General features: G+C 44.4%; 1 protein-coding gene and 1 long non-coding RNA gene across 4 annotated transcripts in view; one reads left to right on the top strand and one right to left on the bottom strand.

Moving 5' to 3' along the window:
• LOC308586500 (phosphatidylinositol 3-kinase regulatory subunit gamma) overlaps positions 1 to 16312 on the top strand; it is a 242176-nt gene that overhangs the window by 92356 nt on the left and 133508 nt on the right. The gene's annotated exons all lie outside the window — the stretch shown is intronic.
• The window catches only part of LOC308586557, an 86193-nt gene continuing 84851 nt past the window's right edge, over positions 14971 to 16312 (bottom strand). The window contains exon 4 of the long non-coding RNA XR_014007934.1: positions 14971 to 15614. This is a non-coding gene — a long non-coding RNA (uncharacterized lncRNA). The remainder of the gene's footprint in view (positions 15615 to 16312) is intronic.

Genomic DNA, 16312 nt, shown 5'->3' with positions numbered 1-16312 from the left:
GAAAACTTAACTCATTCCAATGTTTCAGGTTATGAGTTTGGGAAATGTTGATTAACTCCCCATTTCTCAGCATGTACACACACACACACACACACACACACACACGTGTGTGTGTGTGTGTGTGTGTGTGTGTGTTTATACCCAGCAAGCCAAGAGAGGTATGGGCTATCTGGGTTCATAGGGATGATGCTGGCATTGCTGCTGACTGACTGTGTGACCTTAGCTTGCCATTTTAACCTTCTGTATGTCTAAATTATTTCCATCACACCTTAGTGGTGTGAGGTTTCACTCCATAATTCTAAAGTTCTTTGGAGACCATGCTTGGCCGTAGAAGTGCTATATAAAGCTTCTGGTGTTAATATTAGTCTGAGAAGTGGATGCCCTAACCACTTTGCTATATCCTGTCCTATTCCCCACATACACCCTTGTCCCACATTCAGTCTTGCCTTGTAATTACACCTATATAAAATAGCTATAAATGCCTGCAATAACAGAGACCTCTGTGCAAATAACCATATAAATAGGAGTCAGTAGTTGATACCAGGGGAAAAGAGAACATGACCTTGCTTTGACACAAGAGTAAAATAGTCTTCTTGCTTAGTTTTTGTATCCCCTTTCGGAAGGCAGGAAGAGAAGCATTGTTCTGTGTTCATATTGCTGACGTGTCTACTGCTTCTGGCTGTGTGCATTCACATAAACAGATAAAGTCAGTAGTAGTGCAGCTCAACCTTGAATACAGTTTGTGGCCATGACCAAGTGGCTGTTCTTCAGCCTCAGAGCACTAGCTGTAAAATGGCGAGTCTAATGATCTGCCATTTGTCACAGGGCTGTATGTATGTGGGAAGGAAGAATGAGGTGAGGAGTGCAAAAACAGGAGAGGCCATAATTCAGTGGCAGAGGTCATGCCTTCTTCCTGTATTCTTCCTTTATGGCCCAGTCTTTACTAGACATAGAAGGATCTGACAATTTTTGTTCTCTCAGCCTCTCTTTTTTCCAGTCTTAAATTCAGTTCTCCACATTTAAGCAGCCATTTGCAAATTTTTAAACAAAGAAGGAAATCCTCATGAAACTTCTTCAGCAGTATAGTGTGAATTTTGTATCCACTTCTGACTAATGTACACATTTTTGCAAGCCATTTCTCCTAATATAACCCATTTTTGCTTGTTATTTTCACAAATGTATTCGTTTTTGTGCATACTTTAACCTAATGTATGCAGAACCTCACCACAGAATTCAGATAAGTGTGAGTTTCAAAGGATGGCTGTGTTTTGTTCTCGTATTTAAATGCAAAATGAATCAAATTCCTTGACCATTCCTAGTCATTACAATTAAGAGGGTTATTGCACATGTCATTTACCTGGGAGATAACAGCAGCCCGGTGCTAGAACATATGTTTTGCACACTGGAGATGCCAGGGTCAGTGCTTGGCACCTGTATCTCAAAAGTGGCAGGTAATGGGACCCTGAAACGCTGCTGCCAGCTGGAGTAGACAGTATTGGGCTGGAGAAACAAATAGTCTGATTTGGTATAAGGCGGCTTCCTGAGTGTGCCAACACTATGTAAGTAATAAACAAGTATTTTCTACCTATTCCCATCTCAAATCATTTATGGTCCATTTGTACAATCACACTGATGTGCTGGCAATCCTGGCCTGGCTGATCTGTGCCAGTTACTTTGCCAGAAGAACCTTTCAGAATACAACCCACATCTATGGTGCCAGCACGCAATCCACACCCAGCAGCTATCGCGACAGGCGGAGGGGCAGTGGGCACACCCTGGGGCAGCCACGTGACTTCTTCACCCCACATGCTCTGCATGGAAATGCTCAGCTCCTGTTTTCAACATGCTGGGTATGGAGATGTGTATTTGATGCTATGACCGAAAAAGTGGGATTACGTGCCAACATGCTGGATTAAGGGTGGCTGCATGTAAGGGGTGGCCCAACTCCTGCTTACTCCATTTCCAGTGCTGAGGCAGGAGGAGAAGTGAGTCTGTGTGGAAGAATGGATAGAAATACTAGCTTATGTAAATGTGGATGACATCATCCCTTCTCCATTCTCCTGGTGCTATTTATAGCTACTTTAATTTACTCCCCTTTGCTTTATTATCTTTCCACAAGCTCTTTATCCCCAGCATTTAGCATCTCAATTGGCAAGCAGCGGCCAGCTGCATGATACAGCAGGATGCTTTTTCTCCTGATGCAGTACAGCCTGCCTGTGTGGGGCAAACAGGGAGGAAGATGAGGGAAGGGGGAAGGAAAGCTTGCCTCCTCCTCTCCCTGTGTATTCCTTAGCAGGGAGTATGTTCTGCTGGGTCCTGGATGGGGTGGAGTTGGAGACCCTGTCATAGTAATCAGGGGTTGGGCAATTCCCTGGCCAAGGGAGCAACTGTTAGGCACAGCAGGAGCTGGAAGCAAAATGAGCAGGTCTAGATTAATGGGTACTAGTAGCGGCTGATTAATTTTGATACAGTCCTATATAGCTGCCTCTTTGCCCTGCTTCTGAAGGCTTGTCTAAGGTTTGATCTAGTATAAGTCCAAAGTAACACAGACAAAATAGATAAGACGGTACATGTTGAGTGGTCTAGGGAAACACACACACATCATACCTACATTAATACAGCTTGATACCTAAGGCAGAGCAAATTAAATTCTACAGTTCTCTGATTCTATGTGCAACTATTACACCCCACCACACTAAGTATTTTCTAAATTCTAATTTCTCCTCCTTTTTATTCCAGTTCCTATACAAGAATGCCCTCCCCCTAACTTTTTCCAGTCATCTTTTAAGACAGGCGTAGGCAAACTCGGCCCTCCAGATGTTTTGGGACTACAACTCCCATCATCCCTGACCACTGGTCCTGTTAGCTAGGGATGATGGGAGTCGCAGTCCCAAAACATCTGGAGGACTGAGTTTGTCTATGCCTGTTCTAAGATCTCTCCCTTCTCCTTCCACCCCAAAGAAAAGTAAGAGTTAAAAAAAAAAAAGGCCAAATGGCAAGAAGGACATGGTTAGAATGATTAAAAGACCTATAGTGGGGAGAGAAATACAACCAGAGATGGTAACTACTAACCAGTATGGAACTCTGATTTGGAGAGAGTAGGTTGTTTTGTATTTGCTCTGCAATGATGTGGTCTGGGGTGCGGGAGGATGTTCAGAAGAAGGAATGGTGACTACATAAATCCATATATTGGATGCAGGTCTGCTTTCTCTGAGACCCAGGTACCCAAATCATCATCCTCTTGCAACTCCCTACTTTCAGCCAGGAACACGGATAAAGTGATTTGTTAGAGCCATGAAGACCACTGTATGAATTGGTGGAACAGCTGCTGTGAAAAAGAGGCTGCCTGTAAATTTAAGAGGCTCTTTTATTTCTTTAGCTGGAATAGAAGTAGAGCAGCATTTATGTCCTAGGAAAAACTTGGTGTGTTGAAGGTGACCAGTCCTGGATGCCACTCCTTCCCCCAATGGCAGACGTTTGTGAGAAACTAGTTGGCTGAATTGCACCCACACCATTCATGCACCCATGCGCGCGCACGGCTCTTCCGAGAAGAGAACCTGTGAGGTCATGGGCACCAGCTTCCCGTTAGCTTCAAACATACAACAGCTGCTATAGTACATTAAAATTAATTCGGCAAAACCAGGAAAGAAAGGGGAGGGGGACCATGACTGATGTGGATTCCCGCTCTCTGAACAGGCAGCTTTCGGTCATTATGGATGACACATCCCTCATTATAGCAGGAAAACCCCATGTTTTCTTCACATTTAAGTGGCTTCCATTGACTTCTGTCTGCGGAAACCCAAATGAAATTCTCTTTGATACAAACAGAGCCCTTGTGTACACGCATATGTACTCATGAGGATGTTTGTGTCATTGAGATCACTGGAATAGACCCACTGAATCAATATACACTCCCATGTAAATTTGGGGGCACTCAGGTGCTTTTAAAGGGAAAAAAACTCTGGAACTCTGGTCACAGATCTGGTCAACCTAGATTCTCCTTCAAAGTCTGCTCTACGTTTTATGATGGTGTCACTGGTGTGATAGGAGAACTGAGTGTACATTCATTTTGGATGAGTTCCATGTTTCTTTTAGTGTATCATTTTATTCATCCGTATTTTTTCTTCTTCTCCAAAAGCATCTGTGGCATGTTCCACCTAGTTCTCGTCTTCTCTCTTTCTGCTCTGTATTTGTACATGATCATGTATGCTTAGGTAAAGGTAAAGGACCTCTGGACGGTTAAGTCCAGTCAAAGGCGACTTTGGGGTTGCAGCGCTCATCTTGCTTCAGGCTGAGGGAGCTGGCGTTTGTCCACAGACAGCTTTCCAGGTAATGTGGCCAGCATGACTAAACCGCTTCTGGCGCAACAGGACATGGTGATGGAAACCAGAGCTCACGGAAACTCTGTCTACCTTCCCGCCACAGCGGTACCTATTTATCTACTTGCACTGGCATGCTTTCGAACTGCTAGGTAGGCAGGAGCTGGTACAGAGCAATGGGAGCTCACCCCGTTGTGCAGATTCAAACCGCTAACCTTCTTATCAGCAAGCCCAAGAGGCTCAGTGGTTTACACCACAGCGCCACCTGCATCATGTATGCTTATGTGATAGACACAAGGCAACCTGTCCCACTCAGTGCAGGGGACTGAGCTAAAGAATTCCGGATCTAGGTTTATGATTGGTTGCTGTAATGAGTTCTATTCTGAAACAAGTGCCTCCAGAGTGTCTTATCAAAACTTTAGCAAGTTCTCATGATACCCTTTGATACTGGTTGGGAATTCATGCTGTGTATGATTTATGTTGTCATTGGCCAGCCTCTCCCATAGGGGCAGCTGCCAAATTCTCCATTTATTTCAGCCTGCAAGGCCTGGATTCAAGTGTTTCCCTGCTATGTCCAATTCACCTCTACATCCCAACTTCTAGTAATAGCTCAACCTTCTCTTCTTCCAGATTCCCAGACTCAGGGGAGGAAACAACCAAGTTCTACAATAAGTGAGAGAATGTAGTGCCCCCCCTTTCTTGGATCACAATGCAGCGCAGCAGCAAAGCTTTGCTGCCCATTTCCTGTCAGAGACAAATAGCTTCCCTTCCGTTGATAAGCCATGCAAGACAACATTAAACATATTCTCAATATTCTGCCAGCCTTCCCTACTTTTTGCTCCCTCTACTCTCAGATTACCCTTCTGGTTACAGTGTGTTACACTCCTCTTTCTTTAAAAATATTTATGTGTCTCATTTGACAGTAAACTCTTTCAGGGTGGCTTACAATAAAACACAGAAATAATGGTTAAAATGTTGAAAAATAAAATATTGGGAGGGTACCAGCAACAGATAAAACAAGCAGCCCACCCACAATCACAACAATAGAATCAAAGCCAAGAGCAAAAGCATAATAATAATTGTAATAATAGTAATGATAAAAATCTTCAAAGTAAAGCTTCTGGGGGGGCGGGGGCAGGGTAAAGTCTTAGGGTCTTTCGAAAAGGCCTGCAGTGTTGTGTCTGGTGTAGCCCAGTAGGCAATTAATTCCAAAGCCATGGAGAATTCCTTCTGACTTATAGACTTCTGGGGTCCATAATGTGACTGTACGGTTCTTGCCTACAGCCACAAAACCCAGCATTGACACTCATAATGTAGGGGCTTCTGCATCTAGTTTTCAGTGTCTCTGATGTAATCCATTGTTTATCAAGGATGTAGTCCTAGGCATCCTCTGACTTGGTCTTTAAAAAAAAAACATTTGAAGGGCATTCATCAGCCTGAAAACTCACAGTAAATATGTGCCCAGAAGCCCTGATCAATTGTGTTTACTGTGTTATAACGGATATGCAAATACCCTTCAAATATAAATGCCCTTCAGAACAACAGAGGCATCATTACTGATGAAGCACCTAGCAGCCCTTGTCTAGAAAGTAAATGTACTTAGGATCCTGGCACCAGGTTCCTTTCTTGTCTAGACATGTAGACCCACATGCATTATGCTCCTGGTCCCCTTCACAAGACCAGGGGATGGAGACCAAGATAGGTGGAGTCAGGGCAGAACCTGGTAGGTTGGGTAAGCTTGAGTCGCCCCACTTCCCTGAATGAGCACTGTTAGGTTTCCGGGGCAGAACAAGGTTTTTCCCCCTGGTCCCACTACCTTCAAGAAAACAAAAAAAAAATGATAATATGGCATTTTCTCATCTGTATCACTTAAAATGTATTTCCTTTCAAATTTGGCCACTCACTTCCCTTGATGTTGCACCTCTGGCTTCTGGCATGGCTCAGTGGTAGAACGTCTGCTTGCATGTAGAAGGTCCCAAGTCCATTCCTTGCCATCTCTAGGTAGGGTTGTGGGCTTATACATAGTATAAGGCAGCTCCGTATGTTCCTATCTGCCTGAAATGAGGTGAAATAATCCAGTTTAGAAGCAGTGGTGTAGTAACTCTACTCATAGACTACAGTTGCCTGGTTTTATAATTATAATTTAAGGGTTAAAATTGAGACCCATGATTCCTGGCCTTCCCCCACTTTTGTGCTCACGGCTGATATTTGCTTTTCAGATTTTGCAAAGTAGAGAAAGCAATGCCCTCTGGCTGGAAGCACAACACTGTAGTTGATAGAGAAGTGTGTTTTCTTTTCCATTGATCCCTCCCTTTTTGAGAAGGTGGCCTGGTTAAAGGCTGCTATTTTTTAATTATTTTTTTAGCCAAACTGTGGGTCACCAGATGTGGGACGTAACAACATCAAGAGGCTTTGATGCTTTCTTTCCTTCTCAGCTGCCATGCTCTTTATCAGGCTATCCAACTGCCCTCCGTTGATCTCCCGGGGACAGTGGTCAAAACCTTGGCCTGAGATCATAAGAGAAATATACACACACCTCACCCACTGTCCTGTCTCTGATCTCAGGAAGTGCTCAGTAAGGTTTTGGGAAAGAGATGGAAACATAAACATGCTATTACTCCCAAAAGTAGTGAAGTTGCTAATGCTGAAACGTTTACCTTTTAATCCTCCAGAGATGGAACTGAGGCGTGTGTGTGCGCGCGCGTGCACACTAAACCACTTGGAAAACTTTCTTGAAGTTCCAAAAACACTTTGAATTAGATCTGAGAAAGGTCAGCGGCAAATGTGTGTGCTCATGGCTTCATTTTCTCCATCAAGTCACTGCTTACTTTATTTCCATTTTGCTTTGCTCTGGTTACAGTGGGTAGGAGCACAGCCTAGCAGCATCTCATGACTCAGCATTTGCATTGGCAACAGAGGCATGCAGAAGGAACAAGAGACCATAATCTTGAATTGGCACCATCTGTTATCAACACATGCACTTTCTTCATTTTATTTGTTAAGAGATTTATTTGCTGCCCTTGACCAAAAACAGTCACAGAGTAGTTTACCGGAAAAAAAGGCTTAACGACCCCCCCCCCCAAAAAAAACCCACTTGGTGAAGGGTGGGAGACATCTTGTCCCTTTTCTTAAAGCATTTCCAGACAACCTCTTTATTGAGCATTCATCTTGATTTGTTTGCAGGGAGATTAGGCAATGCTGGCTGTTTAATGAACATTTATTCTGATTTGTTTGCAAGGAAGTTAGATGACGTTGTGTGTCAAAACAAGTAATGTCTCACACCTTCCAGTGCATTTGCCCGTCACTTTTACCTGCTGCAAGAAAGTCTGATCATTTGGGGAAGTGGGCTGATTGTGCAGGAACTCCCAATCAACTATGGTTGCATAAGCTGAATTTGGCTCCTTGGGAGTCGTTCTGGCAGTGCTGCTGCCACCCCTGGTCTCTGAGATGCCACCCACCCCCACCCCGCCCCAAAGAGAGGTGCCTCCCAGAGGCCCCATTCACCTGCGGAGCTTATAGCCAGAACTGCATAATAAACAGCTGTGCAAGCCTTTGGGAGGCAGAGACGCAAGAGGGCATCAGATGGAGGGAGGGAAAGAAAGAGGGACACAGAGAAGTGTTGACCATGGCACCCCTGATTCAAGGAACCCCTAGGTGCCACGGCACACTGGTTGAAAACCACCAATGTAATCAGTTTTGATGCATTTCAAGGAAGACCCAGAAAAGAGATCACACACCATTTCAAACAGCCCCCACCCATCCAGCAATCATGACCAAGACCTCTAGATTGCAAATCATAAAGTCCTTCATTTGGTAGCAAGAGGTTTCACCATTGGATATTGGGCATGTACTCAAGGATGAAGTCATAAGCTTATATTATTTTAGGACCAAGCTACACGTGATGCTCAGTTACATGTACTTGATGCTTCCTTCCTTCCCTTCACAGAAATACAGACACAGAGGCTGCCGTCTGCAGCAGAAAACTCATGCAAGGGGTTATTGGCAATTCTTAGTCCTTTCCTGACGGGCAGTTTTTCTGCTAAATATGAGAAGCTCAAGTATTCATATATCTTCCCCTGCTGGTGACAGAAACAGCACAGAGGGCAATTTTAGTAGGAAAACCACTGGAAGTGGAAGGAGAAAGCTCAGAAAGCCCCTCCCCCATGTGAGTCTTCCTCTACAAATTACAGGTTCCAAAGCTGCGATTTATAAAAATAATACATCGGGGGGGGGGGGGCGGACTACATGTGACTGATGGTGCATGTGTAATTTGGCCTGTAGGAGATTTTCCATGCAATTCCAAGCAGGCAATCAGAACCCCACATCCTGTAATCTAAATGGGAAGACCTCTAGCTCCCAGAACTCATATTTTGGGAGCAAAGGCAGATAGAGAAAATTCAGATGTACCTACCTACAGGAGCCAGTGCATTCCTTTTTTCTCCTGTAGGCAAGGTCTACGCATCTCTGCCTTAACTCCTGTGATTATGCATGTGCCAAACACAGATTTTCTGTCTTTCCCCATGCTTTAGGCAGGCTCTCTCTCTATGTATGTGTGTATGTATGTATATGGGATGCGGGTGGCGCTGTGGGCTAAAGCCTCAGCGCCTAGGGCTTGCCGATCGAAAGGTCGGCGGTTCGAATCCCCGCGGCGGGGTGCGCTCCCGCTGCTCGGTCCCAGCGCCTGCCAACCTAGCAGTTCGAAAGCACCCCCGGGTGCAAGTAGATAAATAGGTACCGCTTACCAGCGGGAAGGTAAACGGTGTTCCGTGTGCTGCGCTGGCTCGCCAGATGCAGCTTTGTCACGCTGGCCACGTGACCCGGAAGTGTCTCCGGACAGCACTGGCCCCCGGCCAATAGATGTGAGATGGGCGCACAAACCCCAGAGTCTGTCAAGACTGGCCCGTTCGGGCAGGGGTACCTTTACCTTTACCTATGTATGTATATGTTAGGGGCCTGACATATTTATGAAGTTAAACATTTATTTGGCACTTTTTTGTTTTTAAACCAATCCAAGGTGGCTTCTACTTTGAAACATTGGGGAGTAGCTTCTTGATTACCCAAAGGCCCAGCCAATCATAATTGTGAATAGCAGGCTACAGTGGGAGGAGGGGGGTGTCTCTGTGATGGTCAGAAGGGTCAGCCAGTTGGCACTCTGTACGGCCACTTCTGCTGGAAACAAGAAGAGACGTTTGCTTCTGAGTTTAGTTTTCTGAAGAACGTCATTCCTCTGACCAAAAACACAGGGGCTGTAGAGCCGCAGATTTCTTGTTTTTCTGATATAGTTTAATGTAAACCTTTGGTATGAAATGCTACATTTTCATTTTCAAAAACTGGCTGTAGAAACTTCCCTCAAATAGACATTAACAATCTTGTGCACTGAAACCCAGTATAGCTTTGATTGTTTCAGTTTAAAACATTACAGGCCGACTGTATTTCTTAAACAAAAACACAAGCAGGCCCTAAGTGAGCACCCTTTCCTGGGCATGGAAGTCACCAGGAAGGCAATTCCATGCCCCTCACTGAGCCAATCTGCCAATTCCTGGAGCAGCCGCAGTGGGAGAGCACCTTTCCGTAACCTATCAAATGCAGGTGAGCCTTGGTCATGCCTCCCTCAAGTCCCCCTGCTTGAAAATCCAGAACCATCTGTTTCAATTAAGTCATCCTGTGCACCTTCCTTCATCTGCTGGTCAGCCGATCTGTTGCTAAATTGCTCCTGACAAATACCGCCACTCCAAGAACTTCTCAGACTTCAGACCTGATAGGGTGAGACAAGTGGAGGAGCTGAGGAGAAGGAAAGGGTTGAATAGGAATGTGGGCATTCTCAGTGGGAATCTCCATCTGCAGCTGGCAATCCAACTTGCTAAGCAACCAGAATATTTTGAGTGGGGTTTGCATTGTTTGTTCTTGATGACTTTTTGGTCCCTCCGGGGTTGTTTGTTGTTGTTTCAGTTATTTATATGCCACTTTTCCAGATATAAATCCTACCAAGGGTGGCTTACAAGTAATATTCAGTTCTGTATTTTTAAATTGCAAGAATTAAAATCCTTTCCAAAAGGCGGTTGATTGTAGAGTGGTGGTGGGTGTTGAGAAGCTGCCTCTCCCTCTCTCCCCATTGGAATCCTTCTCACAGAGCAGTTGTTGGTAGATCACTCTGTTTTTTGTTTTTTGGAAGATCTCTATACATTTGCAGAACCATCACACCCATCATAGTGGTTAGCTGACACAGTGTACAGTGTCCTATGAATGACGAACAAGATTGCTAATTTCCTAAGTAACGTGGCATCTTGAAGTCTTTTCTTTGGAAGTGCCTGAAAGCTTCTTCAGAAACCTTGGCTGCTTACACTCCTTAAAACCCTAAAGTAATAATATCAAACAAGCAAATTAATAATAGTGAAAAGCCTATGTACGGACTTGCTAAAAATAGCATCTTCTGAAGCATAAATGCAAGCTACGGAAATATGGGTAGTATGGGTCAGGTCACAGCAACACCTCTTGTTTATATAGCCAGGTGGGAGACTTTAATACAGCCATGATAAGTGAGGCAGGAATACGAGATGCATGTACTGCGTGATGCAACTCTGTGCTTCTAAGTCTTCATCTCAAAGCGGCTGAGATCTGGACCGCACCTCGTGTTATGCAAACGGATTGGCAAAAAGGCCAGCAACAAGACCTGCAGTGAGAGCTAAACAAGTCAACTGGCACCTTCTTTGTTTCTCTGTTTCTTTTATCTTTCCCAGTGATCTTTTATTTACATTTGGGCGTTAGCTGTGGATTCCTTTCAAGCCAGCGAACACTCTAGCACCAGGTGAATGTGTGCTTGAACAGTCACATTTGATCTGTTCTGCACAGCAAGGAAGGCAAATAATTTTCTTTATAAAGGAAGAGAATAATGCCGTAAAATACATGGTTGGCTTGGGCATCGGGTGGTGGAAAGCAAGTGAGCGGGTGGTTCATTTGACACCTGTGGGGCAGCTGCTGGAGGGAGCAAACAGATATTTATCCTTCAGGAAACTGTTAAATTAAATAATTGTTGTAGGTGCAGATTTACGGCATGAGAAATGGAGGTGCACAGAGTCAGACCCAGTACCAGCAGTCAGCAAGGTTGAGCACTGGTTGAGGGCACCAGGGTAATGAAAGAGCCCTCTGGCCCCAGCCCAACTCAGCCACACTGCCATTCACTGCCATCCCTACCAGCTCCCTACCAGCTCCCTCAGTGCTTTTCAACATTTTGAATGGGAGCCAAGCAGCTTCCACCCACAGTGGCCACCCACCATTTTTAAGCTACCCAAAATGTAAACGATGTCATAGATCTATGGAGACTGCTGAGTGGCTCTACCACCACTGCCAAAGCAGAAGCAGCAAAGAAAATGTGGGGCAGCTGACACTATGGGCACCATAAGCAGAGCTGGGCTCAGCTCCATTTGGAGGGGTGAGGGCATTGTTTGCCCTGTGCCAAAAGCTCCCTGAGGACTGGCCCTGGCCTTGCAGGGATTGTTATTTTCTTTTATGTGAAGAGACAATAATGCCACTGATAAGATATATTTAGGATCATTTAATCTATTGAATTAAGCCAGATTCAACTCTTTGTCCTGGCTCTAGCAGTAATATTGCCAATGTTGTGCTTATTTGTTTATTACTCACCCTTAAACCTAAGGCCCCAGGGTCGGTTACAGTATCAAAACACCATATTGAAAACAATTTAAAACAACTTACCAGCATAAATATAAAAATAGTTAGTATCCATTTACTCAAGAGTAGTTCCCACTAAAACCAGAGGATATTAAATTGCAATAGTATTATTTTTAAAAAATGCAAAGCACTGCTTGTGTTTTTAAAAGTGGGCAAAGATTAAGATAATTCCACCCCTCCAAAAGTATTTTGGGGGCACAAATGCATTTAAAAAAGGAATGATACCCATACGTTGGGATGCTGGAGGACGCAGATAGCACTTAGCGAAGGAAAAGACAAAACTGAGCCAAGAACTGAGCCTGCCTGAAAACTAGCCAGAACTGCAAGGTCCAGAAGTCTTGTGATTTTCAAACCAAATGTATTCCCATGGCAAGAAGTCCAAAGCCTGTTTTTAGGACTCACTTTATTCTCTCTGCTTTAACTGGTTACCCAGCCACTGTTATTGATCTGTTTTATAGGGGCTGCACCTCTATTTGTCTCCATACTGTTACATATTTTACAGGATTGCTTTCATTTCATTTTTTAGTTATTAGCCACCTCGGGCACTTCTGTGTGGGAAGGCGGGATATAAATTTAGGTAACAGGCAAATAAATGATGTCAAAAATTAGGCACATGAAGCATTCATTTGGGGTTTTATATATATATAGGCGGAGCTCACCAGCTCTCAAGACCTAGAACCTTGCTGCCATGCTCATGCCTAGCCCTGTAATAGGGGAATATGGGAAGTAATATAAAGAAGAAAGTTTTGGAGCCTGTTAATTATTATTATTATTATTATTATTATTATTATTATTATTATTATTATTATTATTATTATTATTATTTATTATTATTTATGCCCCGCTCATCTGACTGGGCTTCCCCAGCCACTCTGGGCGGCTTCCAAAAAAATATTAAAATACTGTAATACATCAAACATTAAAAGCTTCCCTATACAGGGCTGCCTGGTTTTCTAAACATCTGGTTTTCTAAAAGTCTGGTAGTTGTTGTTCTCTTTGACATCTGGTGGGAGGGCGTTCCACAGGGAGGGTGCCACTACCGAGAAGGCCCTCTGCCTGGTTCCCTGTAACTTGGCTTCTTGCAGTGAGGGAACCGCCAGAAGGCCCTCGGTGCTGGACCTCAGTGTCCAGGTAGAACGATGGGGGTGGAGACGCTCCTTCAGATATACTGGACCGAGGCCGTTTAGGGCTTTAAAGGTCAGCACCAACACTTTGAATTGTGCTAGGAATTTTTGACTGCGAGCCAATGTAGGTCTTTCAAGACCGGTGTTATATGGTCTCGGCGGCCGCTCTCAGTCACCAGTCTAGCTGCCGCGTTCTGGATTAGTTGTAGTTTCCGGGTCACCTTCAAAGGTAGCCCCACCACTCTGAAGAGGCAGTCCGCAGGCAGATAGGGTCTACGTACCAGATGGAGCTGGTAAACAGCTGCCCTGGACACAGATTTGACCTGTGCCTCCATGGACAGCTGTGAGTCCAAAATGACTCCCAAAGAGAACTCTGCCTTCATAACAACCACAATTACCGGTAGATGCAACTCATCTGGAATTAGTGAATCGGGGCTTAGAGGGCAAACTCCCCTAAAGGCTCAAACCTCAGCACCTCTCTTCTTAGGAATTAAACACTGCACATTGCTGAGAAATAAATCCTCCCTGAGCACTGCATTCCCGAACACTGCAAACGTGGGGCGGGTGGGGAACAAACAGATAACTGAGGAGCTACAGCTGAGCTCACAGCAAAATCCCTTTCCTGCTTGGGTCATGTGGCTGGTGCAGATATGAGCCCAATAAGTCACAAATCACTGCTTCTAGAATTCTGGCGTTTGTGAAGAGCCATTGTGACATTCAGCCTGAAGGGAATGTTGCACGCTAAATTAATTTTTAATTTTTTAACATTATTTTTTGTTTCTGCACAAGGCTTTGTATAAGATTGGCCTCCAACCTCAAAACACACACACACACACACACACACAGTCACACAGCTGATCCACATTCTGAGCCAATATTTTGACAAACTGGAGCAGTACCCAAACCGGAGCTACCCGATTGACCTGCTGCCACCCAGATTAGAATTTTATCCTAGCCCGCCCCTTTTCCCAGGATCCCATCAAAGCCATGAAATTGGCAGGATTAGAAGTTTGGCTTGTGATCTGGTGTCTTGCAGCAATGCCAGGTTTCAGTCCTCAGCCTCAAAGTGGGACTTGTGTGGTGCACTATGAGCCACGTGGAAGGAGCGCTGCAGGGGAGGGGAGGGGCTTTCTTTGGAGAGAAACACAGACCAAGTGACAGAACATCTCCTTGAGATTTTTTTTATCATCATTATAATTATTTAGCAATATTTATATACCACTTGATCATGATGATGATGATGATAAAACAGCTCCTCCTCGTGACCTATTTATTGAGCATTTATCCTGATTTTAATGGAGGTTAGATTGCACCTGGTCTTTGTTGTTTAACCTCCCTGCAAACAAAACCAATAATGAGCATCCATCCCAATTTGCTTGCAGAGTGTTGTGTGAACCCCACACATTTCCGTGCATTCCCTTGTTGCTTTCCTTGTTGCTTTCTTAAAGTGGATTTGTTGTGCCAGGGTTGTGCAAACCAAACAATGCCAGTGTGTGTGCTTCAGTCCCTCCCACAAAATGATGACAGTCTGGAAGGCGCCCAATCTCTAAGCAGCTTACATAATACTGGTATAAAATATTAGTACATACACATTATTATTATTCCTTTTTAATATTACTTCCTTTATGTGTAAACTTACACCTTGCATGTGACTCAGATGCCGCACACAGCAGAGCTCAGGTTTTTAAGTGCTCTGGTGAAGCTGCAGCCACTGTGCCTCTTCCTCCATTCCTCTACTTGCCCTTGCACTTTGAGATAGCAAGTGGACCAATGCAGAAGGGTGCAGCAGCTGCAGCTTCATTGGGGGCTCTTTCAGGCAGTCTTTTTTACTGAGCATTCATACGACACCTGCTCTTCATTGAGCTTCCATCCTGATTTATTTGCAGGAAAGTAATATATCTTCCAGTCAATCCACCATTCACCCTCACTTTTTATTGCATTTTCCCCTCACTTTCTTAACTCCAAAAAGTCAATTTTTAAAAATGTATTGTTCCTCCAGAACAACAGGTCTTTAATCCACTTTAATTGTGCAAACCTGAATTTCTGGTATGCAATCTAATCCCTCCTGCAAAATCATGACAGTCTGGAGATGACCTTGGCGCCCTGGAGCATATAAACCATGCAAGATATATACCCTGGTTAAGAACCTGGCAACCTAGACTGTGGAATCTAGTTGGGAAGGGAAAGGTAGAAACATGGGATTAGGTGAAGATCCAAGCATCCAAACCAATGTTAGGTTGAGCTGAGCAATGTGAAGAAATGTCATGGCTGCACAGAGATCTTTTTCAGTGCCCTTGAACCACTGTGGACCTCCCAGCTCTCTATATGGTAGACAATCCTGGGGTACATTCCAAGTGAGGGAAGGCATATGCTGATGCTGTACAAAGAGTTGCCTGATTCAGTAGAGGACTGGCCTTTCCAGGGTGCTTCCAGATGGAGGGCTTCATGATGGAACTCACAAGCTGCATATCTGTGAGCTGTCCTGATTGCTGCTAGTCCAAACAAACCAGCAACGTAATCATGGATGGGCTATTCTATGACTGTAGAGCTGAAGCCACAGCTGTAGCTCACAGGTTTTGCCTTGGAGGCACAACCCCCAGCTTTAGTACCCCAAGAAGCACCACTAGGTTTGTGAAGACCAGATCACTCTTTGACTGTGTGTGCAAGAGAGAAATATGCAAAATTCAGCTAAGCATGTGCAAGAAATGTCCCATTTTTGTTCTCCAATGAGCTCAAGGTGGTCTACATGGCTCTCTCCCCCTCCTCTTTTAATCCCCACAGCAACCGCAAGGGGCAGGTTAGACTGAGAGGCAGTGACTGCCCCAAGGTCACCCAGTGACCCTCATGCCCAAGTGGGGATTTGAACCCTGGTCTCTCAGGTCATGGGCCAACACACAAACCATTACACCCCACTGGCTCTTGTTAAGGCACATGCAGAGGGATAAGCTTTTCAAACACATTTACACATATAAACCTATTCCATTGTTTGATATATTATGTCACAAAAATGTCTGACCGTACAAAAATAAGGGAGGGGAGAAAAAAGACATGAATAGCTTGAAAGTTTATGGTTCTCCTTCATAGGTTATATGAAGCAAAGTTTTAATTTAGAGTTCTCACTACTGAAATATCAATAATTCAATATAATATGGATATATTATATGCTATTGGTGGCATATA

Source organism: Podarcis bocagei (assembly GCF_964188305.1).
Source record: "Podarcis bocagei genome assembly, chromosome: 5".
In the NCBI taxonomy this organism is placed as follows: Eukaryota; Metazoa; Chordata; class Lepidosauria; order Squamata; family Lacertidae; genus Podarcis; species Podarcis bocagei.
The sequence above is the reverse complement of the archived record's forward strand: the minus strand, read 5'-3'. Positions and strand labels throughout refer to the sequence as shown.